The sequence below is a fragment of the Polypterus senegalus genome, chromosome 6, assembly GCF_016835505.1.
Source record: "Polypterus senegalus isolate Bchr_013 chromosome 6, ASM1683550v1, whole genome shotgun sequence".
NCBI classification, from domain to species: domain Eukaryota; kingdom Metazoa; phylum Chordata; class Cladistia; order Polypteriformes; family Polypteridae; genus Polypterus; species Polypterus senegalus.
Window position 1 is genome coordinate 72,294,626 of NC_053159.1, and position 14,276 is coordinate 72,308,901.

General features: G+C 41.1%; 1 protein-coding gene across 1 annotated transcript in view; it reads right to left on the reverse strand.

The window, feature by feature from the left end:
- The window catches only part of LOC120531168 (E3 ubiquitin-protein ligase MARCHF4-like), a 239,051-nt gene that overhangs the window by 2,362 nt on the left and 222,413 nt on the right, over positions 1–14,276 (reverse strand). The window lies entirely within an intron of this gene.

Consider the following 14,276-nt stretch of genomic DNA (forward strand, 5'->3'; position numbering starts at 1 on the left):
GCCAATGAAAATGATGCAAAATAATCATCACCATCTTAAATATTTTTTTAATTGAAAAATTATTTTTTTTTTCAACACAAAATTGAACTCTGCAAATGTCAAAACCTCTTTAGTGCACAAAACATCATGACTAAATATAACAGAAGTTAAGAAAAAAACGGAAAATATAACCATTTCATGACAATTGCAAGAGCCAATCACAAACTGATGCTGCTATGAATCTTGGCTGTTAAAAGCCAATTTTCTGTTGTGGTAAGTTTTCCAACACCTCACTTAAAAATGTGTAAACTTCTTTCACCTACACAAAATAATTTTAGCACACTTTTCATCCAAATTTTCGTTTTTTCAGTTAAACTATGGTCTATGTTTGATAGCGTAGTTGGTAAGATATGTCAACGTAAAATATTTTGTAGATTCTTTTTTACAATTTTGTGAACAACATTAACACTTTTTTAAAATTTAAATACAAGTATGGTAGTACTGTAAGAGACATTTGCTAGTTATTTAAGTTATATAAATGTTTTACTAAATATTAGCGTATAATCTATGGGAGGTTCCTATAACCCCCATAAGTTGAATTGAATTGGTATACATGTCGTAGAGCTGAGCGTAAATGGAGGAAAACTAAACTAACTATCCACTATGAAATATTAAAAGTTAAAATAACAGAATACAATAACACTGTCCGTCTTGAGAGGCGCTGCTATTTCTCTAATATTATAAATAACAATGCTAGTAATCCCAGAGTCTTATTTTCTACAATTGATCGTCTGTTAAACCCAGGTAACACAAAGGAATGCCCCCAGAATACTTCCAGTGAAACCTGTGAGAACATTGCTGTATTTTTCAATCAAAAAATTAATGATATTAGAGATAACATAGTATATCTCCCCAACACTGCAGAACCTCCAAAGCCCCGGTACTCCATTATAAACAAATTAAATGCTTTTACCAGTATAGATTTACCTGATTTACATAGAATAATCTCTCAACTGAAACCCTCCACCTGCGTCCTTGATCCAATACCAACCAGGTTTTTCAAAGAAATATCAGGCGTGCTAATTGACAATATTCTGGACATAGTTAATTCGTCATTAGATACGGGGGTCTTTCCAGACTGTCTTAAGACTGCTGTATTTAAACCCCTGCTCAAGAAAAATAATCTTGACCCCTCTGCCTTTGAAAATTCTAGACCCATCTCTAACCTGCCCTTCTTAAGTAAAATTCTAGAGAAGGCAGTCATTTTGCAATTAAATGACCACCTCAATAAACATGCTATTCTTGATACATTTCAGTCAGGCTTCAGAACAAATCACAGCACAGAAACTGCACTCGTTAAAGTAGTAAATGACTTGCGAGTGAATGCAGACAGAGGCCATTTATCTGTTCTCATCCTCTTAGATCTGAAAGCTGCATTTGACACCATTGATCACAACATTCTTAGAAATCGCCTTAGTCAATGGGTGGGCTTCTCTGGCAGTGTCTTAAATTGGTCTGAATCCTACCTGGCAGGTAGAAAATTCTTTGTGAGTTGTGGTAATCAAATCTCAAAGACACATGATATCCGATATGGTGTTCCACAAGGCTCTATCCTGGGTCCGCTGCTCTTCTCAATCTATATGCTTCCGTTAGGTCAGATTATCTCAGGTTACAACGTGAGTTACCACAGCTATGCTGATGACACACAGCTGTACTTATCAATAGCACCTGATGACCCGACTCTCTCGATTCACTAACACAATGTCTTACTGGTATTTCTGAATGGATGAATAGTAATTTTCTCAAACTAAATAAAGAGAAAACTGAAATTTTGGTAATTGGCAATAATGGATTCAGCGAGGTTATCAGAAATAAACTTAATGCACTAGGATTAAAAGTTAAGACGGAAGTAAAAAATTTAGGGGTAACCGTTGACTGTAATCTGAATTTTAAATCGCATATTCATCAGACCACTAGGACAGCATTTTTTCATTTATGAAACATAGCTAAAGTTAGACCTCTTATATCATTGAAAGATGCAGAGAAATTAATTCACGCTTTTGTTTTCAGTAGACTAGATTACTGTAACGCACTCCTCTCAGGACTACCCAAAAAAGACATAAATCATTTGCAACGAGTGCAGAATGCAGCTGCTAGAATCCTAACTGGGAAAAGAAAATCTGAACACATCTCTCCAGTTTTGATGTCACTACACTGGTTGCCTGTGTCATTCAGGACTGACTTTAAAATACTGCTTATGGTTTATAAAGCCTTAAATAATCTCGCTCCATCTTATATATCGGAATGCCTGACACGTTATATTCCAAATCGTAACCTTAGATCTTCAAATGAGTGTCTCCTTATAATTCCAAAAGCTAAACTTAAAAGAAGTGGTGAGGCGGCCTTCTGCTGTTATGCACCCAAAATCTGGAATAGCTTGCCAATAGGAATTCGCCAGGCTAATACAGTAGAGCACTTTAAAACACTGCTGAAAACACATTACTTTAACATGGCCTTTTTATAACTTCACTTTAACATAATCCTGATACTCTGTATGTTCAATTCTTCATAATAACTATTCATGGTGGCTCTAAAACCCGTACTGACCCCTACTCTCTCTTCTGTTTCTTTTTCCGGTTTCTTTGTGGTGGCGGCCTGCGCCACCACCACCTACTCAAAGCATCATGATGCACCAACATTGATGGACTGAAAGCCAGAAGTCTACGTGACCATCATCATCAGGTCCTTCCATGAAAACGCTAAATACAAAGAGGACTGATTGATTTATGTTAGGTAGAATGCCCAGAGGGGACTGGGCGGTCTCTTGGTCTGGAACCCCTACAGATTTTATTTTTTTCTCCAGCCTTTGGAGTTTTTTGTTTTTCTGTCCACCCTGGCCATCGGACCTTACTCTTATTCTATGTTAATTAATGTTGACTTATGTTTATCTTTTATTGTGTCTTCTATTTCTCTATTCATTTTGTAAAGCACTTTGAGCTACATTTTTTTTGTATGAATATGTGCTATATATAAATAAATGTTGATATTTTAGCTATTTCTGGCCTCTCTGACTAAGCATTATTCTCAGTTAGTGATCAGCTTTGCCATGTGTAAGGCATAGAGGGCACATGGTTTTAAACCGTGCCTTGCATACCTTTTGTGTGTGTTTTGTGTGCCAAGTAACTTGAAAGACAAAGCACTTAATTGTATGTGCTGTGCCATACATTTAAAGCATACAGAAGAAGAAGTAAAGATCTTTAAGTATAGAAACAACTAAAGTTTTACAAGAAAAGCTACGTTTAGAGAAGATACATTTTTTCTAATTGCCTTTTATCCTATGTGTGTAACAACTTTTGTCCTTATTCTTGTGTGGACTGTTTGCTTTGAATTTTCACTAAATATTTTAAAACAAACTTTTGGACTGAGAGATTTCTTTCGGCACGTATTTTACCCTTGCTTGAACTTGCCTTACACTCCTGTGGCTACAAGTACCATCTTCCAAAATAACTACTAATAACTCCACCCTTACATTTCATACCACGTTTGGGTCTGCAACAGTTGGTGTCATTTGGAAGTAATGTGTTTGACTAACCCTCAATAAAATACCAACAAAATGCATAATTGTAGAATATTTACATACATCTTGTTTAGTCAACAGTAATAAAGAGATTCATGGGCATTTGTTGAAATGTCAGAAACCATCTAGCAGAAAATCCAAAAGTTGACAAAAAGAGAGGACAATAAAGTATCCAGCTAGTGGGTCTTTGTCAATTTTTTCTGTCCTTCACTATGTAAAACTGACAATTAAACTATTGTTTTGTATTTTGGAAATCCGTCCAAAACATATTGCCTCAAATTGCTATTTGTAATAAAAATAAATCAACTGTAATAAATAAAGAGTCTTTCAAAAATAGAAAAAGATTTGGGGATCGTCCCCATATATTGTCGTCCAGACAAAGTGAAAAATGGTTGATTCAGAATGACTTTTCAGTACAGAATGAATGAATACATGGTAACAAAATGGCGTTTAAATAACAGATGGGATGATGGGAGAGGAAATGGTTGGCAGGAAGTGACGATTGGAGGCGGGACCACGGAACCAACGTCATCGTGAGCAGACAGGAGTAGTTGAGTGTGGAACCGGAAGTGATGTCATTGGATGGGAACCGGAAGTGATGTCATCGCGGCCATTTTGGAACTGAAAATGGATGGGTTTATTTTTCTTCCAGTTTTCTGTAGGTAGAAAGAGATTCAGGTAAGTACCACGTGATAAATTCTTGTCTCGCGAGATTTCACTCACCTTTGGGCTCTTTGACTGCCTCCAACTCGCACGTGTGTGACATGACCCCCCCCTCAGCCCAGACCCATCCGGTCGGGCGACCTGCACCGAGAGGTCGTGAATCCGGGAGAGAGCATCTGCGTTGGCCTGCAAGGAACCCTTACGATAAGTAACACTAAAACGATATGGTTGGAGATCCAAAAACCACCTAGTGACACGAGGATTCGACTCCCGATGAAGGGACATCCACTGTAAAGCGGCATGGTCTGTCACCAGAGTGAATTCCCGCCCCAATAGGTAGTACCTCAACGATGTAATAGCCCACTTAATCGCCAGGGCCTCTCGCTCCACCGCAGCATACTTCATCTCACGGTCCAGCAGTTTCCGGCTCAGATACATAACGGGGTGTTCAGCACCCTCGACACATTGGCTCAACACGGCACCCAATCCTGTGGCGATGCATCGGTCTGGAGAATAAAGGAAGAGAAAAATCAGGGATTTTAATAAAGGTGCTGATGTAAGGGCCAATTTCAAGTCACAAAATGCTTTATCTACTGTATCATCCCATACCACTTTTATAGGTGCCCTTTCTTTGTCAAATTAGATAAGGCGCAGCAATTTCTGAGAAATGTGGCACAAAGCGACGATAGTAACCAGCTAATCCCAAAATGCCTGTACTTGCCGCTTATTTATCGGACGGGCCAATTTATGATGGCATCAATTTTAAGACATTGTGGTTTCACGACACCCCCACTAGGTAGCCCAAATATTTGGCTTCTCTTAATCCAAAGAAACATTTCTTTGGGTTAATACGAAGTCCTGCAGCTGCCAGTGTGGAAAGTACCGTTTTCACCTGCCATACATGATCCTTCCACGTGCTGGAATAGATGACAACGTCATCTAGGTAGGCGCACAATAGGAATTGTGGGACCGTAGCAGTGTGTCTACCAGCGTTGAAAGTAGCTGGGCCCGTGCAAACCAAAAGGAAGGACCCGGTATTGCCAATGTCCACTGGGAGTGCTAAATGCGTTTTTCTTTTGCAGAATCCGTTAAAGGAATTTGCCAATACCCTTTGTCATGTCAAGGGTAGTTAGGAATTGGCGCTTCCTAGCCGATCGAGCAGATCATCCACTCGCGCATCGGATACGCATCAAATTTGGAGACCGATTGAGTCGTCGAAGTCATTACAGAACCTCCAAGACCCATCGGGCTTAGAAACTAGAACAATTGGACTAGACCAAGGGCTATAGCTTTCTTCGATAACCCCTAAATCCAGCATTCGCCTAATTTCCAATTCCACTTCCGCTTTCTTTGCCTCCGAGTCTGTAAGGTCTCTCCCTGACAATCACTCCAGGGTCCGTAATAATATATGCGCAATCAACGCAGTACGTCCAGGTAATTCATCCACCACCTCGGGTACAGACAAGATAGCCTTTTCGAGATCTTGTCGCTGTTCTGGAGTCAAATTGGAACCAAAATTAAGTTTGGCACAGGACATAAAAGTGAACTAGGCTGTCCGGAGGAGGGATCGGGTTCCCTTTCCTTCCACGGTTTCAGCAAATTAATATGGTATACTCTTTCGTCGGTCGACGATTAGGTTGTTTAACTAAATAGTCGGAGACCTTTCTTTCTTTAATTTCATACGGTCCTTGCCAATGAGCTAATAATTTATAATGAGAGGTTGGGACTAATACCATAACACGATCACCGGGACAAATTCGAATGGTGGTGTTTCTATTATAATAACGTGACTGTGCTGCTTGCGCTTTTCTAAATTCTCTTTTAGGATAGGTCTGATCTTCTCTAGTCTATCGCGTAATTGCGATATATTCAAGAATATTTGAAGTAGGGAGTACCTCCTCCTCCCATCCTTCTTTTAACATGTCCAAAAGCCCCTGGGTTGCCTTCCATACAATAATTCAAAAGGAGAAAATCCTGTTGAGGTTTGAGGGACTTCCGATAGGCAAACAAACGAGAGGAAGCAACTGATCCCAGTTTCTTCCGTCCTCGTTAACTACCTTGCGTAACATCTGTTTTAACGTCTGATTAAAACGTTCAACCAATCCATCAGTTTGGGGATGATAAACCGATGTTTTCAGATGTTTTATCCTGAGTAATTTGGCCACTTCCCTGAACGTTTCTGAAGTGAAAGGAGTCCCTTGATCTGTTAAGACCTCCTTGGGGATCCCAACACGCGAATATCCCTACTAATTCCCCGCGATATTTTTTGAATTAGCTGAGCGCAACGGAACAGCTTCTGGAAAGCGAGTGGCATAATCTACTAGAACTAGAATATATTTAAAACCTTTTAACGAGGGTTCTAATGGACCAACGAGATCAATACCAACTCGTTCAAACGGGATGTCAATCAGGGGAAGGGGAATAAGAGGAGCTTTAGACCTTCTGGGTATCTGGCGAAGTTGACACTCCGGCATGAAGTGCAAAATCGCCTGACCTCCTCATTAACTCCCGGCCAATAAAATCTGAGTTTTATCCTCTCCAAAGTTTTTTCGGAGCCTAAATGGGCTCCTAGAAGGTGGGCATGTGCTAATTCACATACCTTTAGCGAAAAGTGCGTGGAATTAACAACAAAGCCCGCACTTCACCCTCGTGTTCTGCCACTCTATATAATAAATCATTTTTAATTACAAAGAACGGCATCGGTGGCATGGGATCTAGGTTTGTATAACCGTCAGTAGATACTACTGCATTTCTAGCATTTTTTAATGAATCGTCATTCCATTGTTCTCTTTTAAATGACGATGGAGTTAATAGGAACTGGGACGTTAAGTTTTGTATAGGATCTCTTTCGAGTTCAATGGGAGGGGCTACTGTCTCTACGTCTTCTCGTCGACTGTATCAGCTCCCGCAGAGGACGATGGGACATCAAAACTTTCGCACTGGGTACCCGTATGGATCCGTGCTACTGAGGGACACGGCGTGGAGGCAGTCGGAGCATTATTCTCCATCACTAAGCCCAAATTCTTATTAGATGCAGTTACGTTATTACCGCTGTTAATTTTATTCCAATCTCTTCCTAATATGACTGGAAAAGGGGGATCGGGTAATACAGCCATAGCCATACTGGTTAATTTATGAGCTACTGATATTACACACCTGGCTGTTTATAATATTTAATATCCCCATGTATACATTTTAGACTGGTTTTCCCTTGAGTCCACTGTTGCGTAATACGTGATCGGGTAGCAACAATGGAAATGTTACTCCCGGAATCAAACATTGCCCTTACCTTTCTGCCATTTATAATAACTGCACCTGTATATGGAAGAGACAGAGGATTAATCACTGTGGCACAGTACCTTTCTCCCCTTACTACCGAGCAATCCATAGGCTCGTAGGCACAGTTCGGGGACAGATGTCCGATCTCCCCACACTTGAAACAGCGAGGGGGACCGGCTAATCTGTCCCTTCTGACGGCAGGTTCGGGAGTTTGTCGAGGGGGCTCAGGAGCTGCCCCACGTATCTGTTGGGTTCGGCGAGAGGACCTTTCCGACCGCCCTGATTTACAGGCTGCCCAATGACGTTCCGCTATTTGGATTAAGGTGTCCATATCTTCGTAACTGTGCTTTCTTACTTGTTGGGCGATGTGGTCAGGAGGGCATGTACAAATGTCTCGCAGGCAAGGAGCTCAGCCATTTTGTGGGAGGAGTTGATGTCGGGCGTAGCCAGCGACACACCTTGCCCCAGGCTTCAAAGCCCTGCGATCTTAACGGCCTTTCTGGATCGAATTGCCACTCCCTCCTCTCTCGCCTGTTGTTCTGGTGAAACGCCGTAGCGTTTGAACACCTCCAATTTTAGCGCATCATAATTGGCCGCCTGCTCCTCAGTTAAGTCGTAGTAAGCCCTCTGCGCTGTTCCCTTCAAATAGGGAGCCAGTAGGTACGCCCACTCCGACCTCGGCCACGCGTTCCGCTTAGCGGTACGCTCAAAAATCAAAAAATAAGACTCAATGTCATCAGATTCAGTCAAGGGGGTTAACTGAATTGGCTGTGACCGAGCTACCTCCGTCCGTACACCAGCACGGGAACGAGCCTCGGCTTCCGCCAATTGGGTCCTGGTTTCCCCCATCTGAATTTTCAGAGTTTGTAGATCTCCCACAATTGTACTTAGTACAGCGTTGAGGTCCTGTTCTTCTGTCATGTTGAACAAGTATCCTGCCGACTACGCCAATGTAATAAATAAAGAGTCTTTCAAAAATAGAAAAAGATTTGGGGATCGTCCCCATATATTGTCGTCCAGACAAAGTGAAAAATGGTTGATTCAGAATGACTTTTCAGTACAGAATGAATGAATACATGGTAACAAAATGGCGTTTAAATAACAGATGGGATGATGGGAGAGGAAATGGTTGGCAGGAAGTGACGATTGGAGGCGGGACCACGGAACCAACGTCATCGTGAGCAGACAGGAGTAGTTGAGTGTGGAACCGGAAGTGATGTCATTGGATGGGAACCGGAAGTGATGTCATCGCGGCCATTTTGGAACTGAAAATGGATGGGTTTATTTTTCTTCCAGTTTTCTGTAGGTAGAAAGAGATTCAGGTAAGTACCACGTGATAAATTCTTGTCTCGCGAGATTTCACTCACCTTTGGGCTCTTTGACTGCCTCCAACTCGCACGTGTGTGACACAACCTTAATAAAAAGTAAATCTCAGGGAACTCACAATGCATACAAATGTTATACAGTACAGTGTACAGACAAACAACAGAAGAAATAAAATATATTTTGCTACTGCACTAGTGGGTGACTATTCATAAAGCTCTCTAGGTCACAAAATTAAAGGCCCACTTCTTCTATACAGCATTTTAAAATATTGTATCAAATTTATTTCATCCTCTTGTTTCACATATTATCTTGCCTGAATCCCTCATGAACACTTTAATATTGTTTGAGGTGCTTTACAGTATAAGAAAACCGTTTAGGCCATAAGTGAGTTTGCATGGAATTTTAATATACTGTATAATTACTCATGAATTATACAATTTCTTAATGCTAAGCACAATACTTACTGTTTTTTTTAAATATTTTTTTCAATGTTGATTTCTGATATATAGGATACAGTACAACAACAACAACTATGTTAGACTGGTCTGTAACTTGTACCTTTGCCATAACCCTTCAGTTCAATGGGGATTTTTTTTGTCTCAAACAAATACTCATGAACTTTATAGTGTTTTTTATAATGAGTTTGAATATTTTCTCAGACTTTTTTGTCAGTTAAGATTTACTGAGTGACACACTTTTACTTGATAACAACCTAAGACTCTGGCACTTAACGAGGGGAACAGATCAATCCTTCACGTGAACGTGGGATCACCCATTACCACAACTGCCTCCGGAGCCTCTCCACCACACTACCTATTCCCCACCTGAAAACCTAAGCATGCTGATCATTTATTCATTTAAAATGTGCATGCAAGATCCGCTTTGTCACATTGCCTATATTTACAAGTTATCAAAAAAAACATAAGAGTGTTACCTAAAAAGAAGTAGTGTTTGATTTTCTGATGAAAATCTCTGTGACGAGTGCATTGCAGTGCATTGCAATGTGGTTTCTACCTCTTATCATTGTTAAGTGGCAGTTCTACCTGGTGAACATTGTCAGTACCACAATTAGCTGGGGACCAATCAGCTGAAGCTGGAACCTCACATTCGTTTTCAATCACTTGTATCAAAACCAGAGTCTAAAAAGTCATAGTCCAGTTTAGAGATAATAGGCAAAATGTCGTCTGTGGAGCATTTTGCTTTACGCATTCGCTTTGACCTCTCGCCAGATGTCAGTGCCATTTTTGCCATTGTTTGCACCTTGCTACTCACAAAAGCACAGGAACTCTCAGTCAAACCAATGAATCTAACGTTCCTTCAGACAATGAGAGTCCAACTAAAACATAACAATTGGTTTTGTCACAGTTTACAGTTGATTACAATTCTTCTTTTTGATAAAAGTCGACATCAGCCCTGAAAGAGTTAAGCATATCCATCCAGTTCAAGTTTCAATTATTGCTTTAATGATATTTTTCATATGTCTAAGTCTAATGTTTAAAGGAGGAAGGTAAACTATTTCAGAGTCAATTAGTGGACTGTCTGCAACATTCTTTTTCCTGGAACAAGTGAGGTACACTTCAGTCACTTGTTCTGAATGTTTTTCTTAAACAAAAATACTTAGTGTATCCAAGCTGCAAGCCCAGCAGAAATACACTGACTATCAGATCTCCACAAATATTCCACTTATATATTTCATACTTGTTATATATTGTTGAAATAAATGGACCATGCAATGTAGTCAGTTCTTCCTTAACATTATTCACACTTCCTCCCTCCACTCTTCCTTTCTTCTTCCACTACTTTCCTCACAGCGACCTCTACCTCCTGACTGATTACATCAATACCCCACAATACTATATCTTTTCCAAAAGTCGTTTCACATTTCTTTATGACTCTTTCATTTTAGCAAAATGGGCTAACTGCACAGATGGTAATTAATTTTGATTATATAGAAGGACACACTTCAAGCTGACTTTTGAGAAGTCAATGAACAAGTGCTGCTCATTTACATGATGTTCATATCCAAGACCCTCCATAACTTAACAAATATCTTTATATACAGTCACAACATTAAAACAACCTGGCTAATATTGTGTAGGTTCCTCTTGTGCTCCAAAACAGCTCTGACTTTTTGACGCATGGACTCCACAAGACTTCTGAAGATGTTCGGTGGCGTCTGCCACCAAATAAACGGCAGATCCTTTAAGTCGTGTAAGTTGTGAAATTGGGCCTCCATGAATTGGACTTCTGGACGTTTTTCCAGAACATCTCACAGATGCTCGATGAGATTTAGATCTTTTTTGTAATCAAATATTTATTGATGTCAAAGAACAAATAGTAAGGCAGAAAGGGAAAAGGGCATGCATGAAGAACACCCCCACTCTCTCAAGCACATACCCAAAACCCACTCCGCACTGAAGCTAGTTAAGAAAGTTGATTCAATTTGAGTCAAATAAACACACAGACTACTGTGATGTCCCAGAGGTCCACACACCAGGCTGAGCAAATAAATCTAATAGAATTACGTCAAATTGAAAACGAGGATTGCTGTTAGCCATGACTTGATCAGGGCGATAGTGTATTCCCATTTACTTATAGTATGTACAGGTACCCCATTAATCCAGGAGACTGACAATTCTAATAAAGCAAGGTTGTAAAACAAGGATTTCCAGACTGAGAAAGTGACAGATTCTAGATTCTTCCACTGGGAAACTATTAGACTTTGGCTGCTATTGTATCCAATGAGATAATGTGCTGTAGTGATGAGAAAAAGAAAAAGAGTAGAGAAACCTAACAGAACAAGAGTGGTAGGACAGCCGGGAATAGAGATAGATAAGATGGAGCAGAGGGTCTTAGCAATTGAAGCCCAAAGAACAGCAACAGTGGGATATTCTCAGAACATGTGGAGAAAGGTGTCCTGTGCACTAAGTGCACACTGTTGGCAGGAAACACTTCCTAGGGCAATAATAAACTCTATGGATAATTTTATATTTGATGTGTTGATAGTTGGAATTCCTACAGGAATTTGAAACTGTGTTCCAACACAATTGCATTGATAGGGAAGGATCATTGATCCATTTTTGAATGACTGGGATAGGTGTAGTTATGGAAGGTGTGTGTAGAAAGACGAAGGGCAAGAAAAAGTAGTCAAATAATGGGTGGTTGGGAAGAGGAGCTGAAAAACATACTCCATATCACCTGAGAATGGATTTAACCTGTAAACAGAAAAAAAGGAGGAGGTGGAATAGAATATTTGTCTTTCAGAGTCTGAAATGAGGTAAGCCCGGTTCCATCAAAGAAATCGCCAACTGTGCTGATGCCACTTAAAAACCAAGGTGGGTAAAAGATGGGTTGCCCATCTTGGGAGATCTATTGTGAAACAATGGGTTGAGAGAATGCCAGTGCAGCGTGCAGCCAAGGTGTTTTTCTACTTTGTGTCAAACATGCAGAACATAATTTATAGAAGGTGTGGGGAACAGCCCGTTCACAGACAGGTAGACATGATGTTTTAGCACAACACCCGTTTATTTACAATATTATATACAATAGTGAACACACAACCCAGTGCCGCAGCACCAATCACCCCTTAAGTCTTGGCCTTTCACACAATGCCTTAATCTGTCTCTGGTCCGCCTCCACTCCTCTCCTCCGAGCTCTGTCCTCTTCCACCCGACTCCAGCCCCCAAATGGAGGGAGGCGGCCCCTTATATACATGCCTGGATGTGCTCCAGGTGCTTCCCGACACTCTTCTGCCAGCACTCCCCTGTGTGGCAGAAGTGCCGGCTACGCACCCAGAAGCACTCCGGGTGTCTCCGGTCCTCTTCCCCCCAGCAAGAGGGCGGAAGTGCTGCGGTCCAGGGCTCCAAAGGCACCAGGGCACCCCCTGGCGGTGACCACGGGCCCCTACAGGGTTGAGCTTCAAAGCTCTATACCCATTGTCCCAAAAGCAACCAGGGCAGTTGCCCCTTTGTGGTCTGGAGGAGGCGCAAGCCCTCCTTCCGGTCCTCCTTGCTGTCCAGGCTGGGCAGCAGCCCCAGCTGCTCACCACAAAGGATTAAATTCTTCTGCTCCCTTTTTTAGTTTTGAATGTGATAAATCATAGTTGTTTCAGAGAGTGAGGGGAAACAAGGTTTGTTTCTATAAGTAGTGTGGACTTTTGGTGAGGGGTTCAACCATAGGGATTACGGACAAAGAACATATGCCATGCCTGGAAGGGAGATACCCCCGCCCCTCCTGGCACAAATCAAAAAGGAATGTTTGATAGCAGGTCTTTTACCGTTCCATAAAAAGGAGACGATAACTAATCTGATCTGGATCCAAAAGGGGGAAGGTGAGGGATGCGGGAGCATTGAGTTGACAAAATTTAAATGAGGAACAATATTCATTTTAATGAGAGCCAAACAAATCTAAAAGGAGAGAAAGAGAGGTTATTTCAGGAGTGCAGCTCAGATTTAGCTTTGGGGAATTTGGAGGCCAAGTCAACACCTTGAACTCTTTCTCATGTTCCTCAAATGATTCCAGAACCATTTTTTCAGTGTGGCGAGGCACATATCCTGCTGAAAGAGGCCATATCATCAGGGAATATTATTGCCAAGAAGGGGTGTATGAGATCTGCAAAAATCTTTAGGGTGGCAGTACATGTCAAAGTAACATCCACATAAATGCCAGGACGCAAGGTTTCCCAGCAGAACATTGTCCAGGGCATCACACTGCCTCCACCAGATTGTCTTCTTCCCACAGTTTGTCCTGCTGCCATCTCTTCCTCAAGCAAACAAAACACACATACCCAGGCATGCACATGATCTAAGTGAAAACATGATTCATCAGACTAGACCATCTTCTCTTTAATTGTATATTAGTGTAGTGGGAAATGTTTTTATTTTAACTGCATTTAAATATGTAAAAGTAGCTAAGTACATTAGACATTGTGAGTGGAATGCACCATTCATTATGGACATTGTGGTGATACGGTAGCTAATGGAGTCCAAGCCTGCCTGGGGTTGTCTCCCTGCTTCTGCAGCTCCTCTGATTTCCCACCCACATTCCAAGGGCAGGCATAGCAAGCTAAATGTTAACTGAAGCCCAAGGAAAAAGACTGTATGTAAATGTACTTTGTAATGGACTGGTGATCCCCCCAGGGTTGGTTCTCTTCTGTCACTCCACAATCCCAACAGTTTTGAAAAGTAGCAATAATAATAATAATAATAATAATAATAATAATAATAACTTTACATTTATATAGTGCTTTTCACACTACTCCAAGAATTTTACATAGTGAGTGGGAAGCCACTTCAACCACCACTAAAGTGCAGCATCCACCTGGATGATGTGACAGCAGCCATTTTTGCTCCAGTACACTCACCACACCTTAGCTGTTAGGTGGTGAAATGGTGAGAGGTAGTTAGCCAATTTAGAGACAGGAGATGATTAGGGGGTCAGAATTTAGCCAGGA